This window comes from Helobdella robusta (genome assembly GCF_000326865.2).
Source record: "Helobdella robusta unplaced genomic scaffold HELROscaffold_1, whole genome shotgun sequence".
Taxonomy (NCBI): Eukaryota; Metazoa; Annelida; class Clitellata; order Rhynchobdellida; family Glossiphoniidae; genus Helobdella; species Helobdella robusta.
In genome coordinates, this window is record NW_008703570.1 from 10,684,725 (window position 1) to 10,690,766 (window position 6,042).

Consider the following 6,042-nt stretch of genomic DNA (forward strand, 5'->3'; position numbering starts at 1 on the left):
TATTTATATATTATTTTAATGTGATTATTTATTATGTTTTGAAACTGTTTTGTAATTGTGAAATGTTACTTACATATTTTAAAAATTTTAATTAATGAAATGTTTTATTTTTATTTTATAGCAACAACTTTTATTCCTATCTGAAAGAATCTTTGATATTTGTTTTATTTTAAAAGACTAGCTTGATGAGCAAACGAGTTACATTTACCTACAATTTTAAAAAATTGATTGAGCAAAAAACAAACCTCTTTTCAAGACATACAAACTCTTTTCATTGACCATATTTCTATTTTAACAACTTAACAATTATTTGGTTTGACAATTCAATAAATGCTTGAAAAATATACTAGCAGACAGCAAAGCAGTTTTTTATCACAAATAATGAATTAAAATAGTTGCTGGCTATGGAGTAGCAACGATGATATAGATAGATAGATAGATAGATAGATAGACTAGATAGACAGAGCAGACCGTTTTGAAAATGATATGATATATATATACATATACACCGCGGGCAAGTCTTGCGCGCCAGATGGTAAATATCAATTTAAAAGTTAAGTTCTAAATTTAACAGTTAAAAAGATTTTTAGAAAATATTTTTGAGTTTTATTTTCAAACAGCATAAAACTGGTATCAAGAAACTTTTAAAGATCTTTCAATTCCTTTTGTTTTCCAGAATTTCGTTTGCTGGTTACTGGTTATTGGAATCAAGAATTAAAAGTATAAGTTTATGAACCATGTTCATGAAAGTATACGAACAACCATGTTCATGAAAGTATGTTAAAAGTATATGAACATGATCCATGAACCATCTAATTGTGACATTTTCGAAGAAGGTAAAATAAAAATTAAATGGCAAGAACTTTTTTAAGAATATCAACTTAAAAGAAGGCTTTTTAGCTTGGAACATAATATATTATGTTATATTCTATATAGGTTTGGAGGTTTTTGGTCTATGAGATTCTCAAAAAAATTTATCCTAAATTTGGTTTGTATTGACAATAGCAGTTAATAAAAAATAAATCGCTAGAGGCGTTAATCTACAAAAAATATCTTTAGAACGTTGAATGAACCGGTTTAGTTAATTTAATGGTAACATTCTTTTTCTTCTTTCTCGTACCTTATCCTTTCAGGACAATGGCGACAGTGAGAGCCGTCAGTTAGCATAAGAAAAATTCTGATTTTACTGTTGGTGAGGATGTTTTTCATTTTAGAATATGCATCTTTCGCCATAGCCATCCTTCTTTTAATATCTATATCACATTTACAACCTGATGATTCATATGAATATTCATGTATCTGTCTATTTAATTCATTACTATCCATGCTTATTTTTACCCTTTTTTTTACATCTAAATCATTGAGAGCACGGATACGGTTTTTTACATCTACATCTTATTAATACATTTATTATGCTAATGATAAAATTAAACCAACATTCATTTTCAATTTAATTAAGAGTAGAGTGGAATTGAACCAAGCATCAGTAAATTCCCAACATCGCATTTAAAAATAAAATTTTTAATTTTCTTAATTAAATATTGAAATAAAACAAATAGGTAATATTAGACGTGTGTATTCCTATACAATACAATACAATTCAATACAAACAAAACAATACAGTTCATACATAGACACATTTGCCTAATTCACTTATTCAGTGGATAGAACGGTTGGGTCACAACATTCATATTTGTAATCACAATTTTCAGGTAAGGCGCACTATCATCAACTATTACATCATCAATACATTAATGATATCGAAACGAAACGAAACGATACATGTAAGTACTGATTAAAAAGAAAGAGTACGTTGATAATCTTGGTTCAAGTTTTCATGATGTTATTATGCTCAAATAAATTACTTTATAAGTGTAATGTCGTAATTGTAATGTCGTAATTGTAATGTCGTAATTGTAATGTTGTAATTGTAGCGTCGTAATTGTAACGTCGCAATTGTATTGTTATGATGTGTTGTGTGTATTACTCAATGTTTTCTGGAGATGATGATGACGTGGCAACATCGAACTTTCGCAGTCATACCTTTGATGTAAGAATTAGGGTAAAGTTCGGAGAGACTACACTAACACGATACATATACACACACATTAATATTACTAATAACAATATATATTATTCGTTTTTTTACTCTTTCCTTCGTTCTTTTGTTTGTTCGTTTGTTCATCCATATATTAATTCATTCACCCATTAATTAATTAATTAATTATTCAAATTAATTTGCTTTATTCTTTATAAATCAGTCCTGACGAACGCATAGCCGCTTACAAATCATTCTCTGCTTAATTGAAATTATACGTCAGTTAATGAATACTCTTTTACAACTAAATTCTGATTCACACAGTATGACTTATGTTACATTTGCATTTGTATGCACGTAGAAGCATGGCAGTATTCACGCATGAACGAGGCGTTTTAGTTTGAGCTTGGAGCAAGAAGCGTTCGAACCAGGTCGCAACGACACGAGTCATAACAAACACTTTCAACATCTGATCTAACTGTGAATAAAATGATATAAAAATATTTTCATTCTTCGATATACTCGCTGATAATGACGACGAATGAATAGATTTAAAGATTGATAGGTAATCCGTGGTTGATACGAAGTTACATATTTCAACCTTCTGTTGTCATGCATGCATACTGCGACCATCCCAGTTCTTCTCGAGTCATCATTCAAACAATGCCGGCCGGTTCAGTCAGTGAATTCAATGTATTATACATATAAGGCAACATTTCAAACTCGTGACGTCGTCAGTTCATGTTACAGTTCATGTAACATGTTTGTAGGATTTCAATTGAAGGTTGCATGTTGCATATGGTTGCGTTAAGTAATTTTTAATTTATGCGCTCGTCAAGTCGCTTGTTCATCCTCTCGAAAGATTCATTCACTCATTCACTCACACTCACTCACAACCTCACTCATTCACTCACTCAAATTCTCTATCAATTGCTTGCACAAATATCAAATAAATAAATCATTCATTCATTAAATTCCATTATTTGTTCAATCAATTTATTCACATACATTCATCTCATTCGCTCGCACATACACATTCAGTTGAATCAATAGTTATCAATATATTAAACATATTTATTATCGTCATAACATTCTTTTAAAGAATTAACAACACACACAGACAGACACACACCACACACACACACTACACACACACACACACACACACATAGACAGACAGACAGACACACACTCACATGTAGCTCTGTTAACAAATCATTTATTACCAACGCAGCAAGAACGCCATAATCCTAACACAATGAAAACTTACATATTATCGACAACGCCCGACTCGCTGGTGAAATCTGACTGCCTGCTATTGAACACTCAGATGTGAACATTCAACGTTTCTAAACGTTTAAATAAACATTTTTAAACGTTTACAACAGTTTAAACAAACATTTCTAAACGTTTATTAACAAGGTTATGTAATTGAGTTATAAAATATTATTATCTACTTCAACTAAACGAAGTCATTATACTCAATGAAAATATTAATTAATTATTTAATGTCAGTGCTCTATATTCGTGCTCCGTAACTAAACATGTCTAATTTTGAGTTTGAAATTTGAATTTAAGCGGTTTACCAATCTCACAAATGAGTTTTTTTATTGCGATGATGGACAAGTTCAAGCTAGGATTTCGGTCGTTGATTTTCATTATGCACACATACAAACACACACACACACACACACACACACACACACACACACACACAAACATATTTTTGGCAGTTCGTCCTATTTTTTCTTTAAAGATCTTTACAATTTCAAGCAATAAGTTTGGTCAGTTTTGTTTTATTATTTTTACATATCTACGTCTTAGTGGCTGATGGAAAAATTTATGTATTTTTTAATTTTGTTTATTAATAAATGTGATTAATTTATTGAGTTTATCGTGAATGAGGATTTATAAGACGATAATTCATGCGATAAATTGCTGACGTGCTTTTGACAACAGCAGCAATAAATAAATTGAAATTTATAAACTTTTTTTTCTGCTCATTGTCGAAACATTTTTTTTAATAAAAACATTATAATGACAAAATAATAAGAACAACATTAACAAGTTAAACGACGAAATAGCTAGCTATAACTACATCTAATAAGAGCAACATGTTAAACGATGAAATTGCTAGCTAATACTACAGCTACACACAGCCATAACAATAAATTGTGATATAAAACAATAATGGGCTTGTATAACATCATTAAAATTAAGTTAACATGAAATTTCTCTATAATTTTTCATCATTGCCAAATTTAACTAATGCTAGAAAAAACGCATTGTACTGCTGCTATAGTAGATAAATATGCTGTAACAATGTAACAGCTAACGGCTAGGCAACAACAATTTATGTAACAACAACAAGAACAATGTTAATAACAAAATTACAAATTAACAACAAAGTAACAACAGCAATAACAATCAATAACATGCTATGAGAAAATAAAAGCGATCAGAAAAATATTGAAGTCAGCAGGAAGAAATAATTTAACAATCCAAGAAACACACACACACATACACTCACAACACACACTCACACACTTGACAGATCATGTTTCTAGATGTAACCTTGTTGATAAAACTCAAACATTTCTGTTTAATTTAATAAATTTTAATCAAACCAACAAAAATTTTCAAATTTATTTATTATTGCACAAAAGGTTACTTATATTTAATACTTGATAGATTTTTTTATTGTTCAACAAAATCATTTAAAAATATCTAAAAGCGATGTTTACCTGTACATTGATCACCATAGAAACTACCAAAATAAAAACGGTACAGTCTATGATTACACAATGTTTATACATACACTATGAGTGTATGTGTGTGTGTCTGTGTGTATGTGTGTGTGTGCGTGTGTGTGTGCGCGTGCAATTTTTTATGGATCCGATAACAAGAACTTAAATCAAAAATAGAATAAAAATCTCGAAAATAAAAAAAAATCATTACCATGTTGGCAGAATAATTTTATCTGAATATCTATTTCTGTAAACATTTTATAAACACAATTTTTAAACTATTATTGATTTAATATTATTTTAGCGAAGATATATTAGTATATCATTTATCAACTGTTGCTATCATTTAATGAAATGGCTAATCATTCGGTATAATTGTGTTTATTTTGCAGAGAAGTGCGAGTTTTGTTTGTTTGTTTGTATGGTGTATACACATTGTATATGTAGTATACGTTGTACAGTACATACTCGTTGTGTTGTATTGTATATCAAACCACTTTAGACCGTTATACATATCGTTAGGCCGTCGCTGAACAAATTGCGCAACAATATCCACTAGTCTTAAGTTGCCTTCAATCCAATAACCATGTTTCAAGAAGTTCTTAATAGTAAAAATTATTCTAGAACTTCATATTTTTGTATGCGTTCGTCTATGTGTGTTTGTGTGTGTGTGTGTGTGTGAGTGTACGTAAAAACGTGTGCGTGTGAATTTTGCGTTATCTGATATGCGTCAACAACGACGCATATCAGTTACTGAGAGTATCTCTTCGATAGCTGATACCATCGTCATCACCATCATCAACAACAACAACAACAACAACATTATCATCGTCGACGTCGTCACCGTCATGAATTTATAAATAGCGGCTATGATTATTGTTATTAAATGTAACATAATAACAACCATTAAATATAAAAAGCGGATTAATGTAATTATCTGTTCATCATCATCAGCATTATTATTATTATTATTATCATTATTACTGTTGTTATTGTTATTAACATTATCATAATTACCTAACATTTGATATTTAGGAACAAATAAAACTTTTTTTAAATTGAGGTGCACGCAATTAGATTAGTTATAATGATGATGTTGGTGATGGTGATGATGATAATGACGTTGTTATCATCATCATCATTATTGCTAGTATGATTAATGTTATCATATTATTATTATTATTATTAATGATAAAATAATATAATATTTTTAAAAACAAACATACAAAAGGAGACAAAACTTCTTCATAATAAATC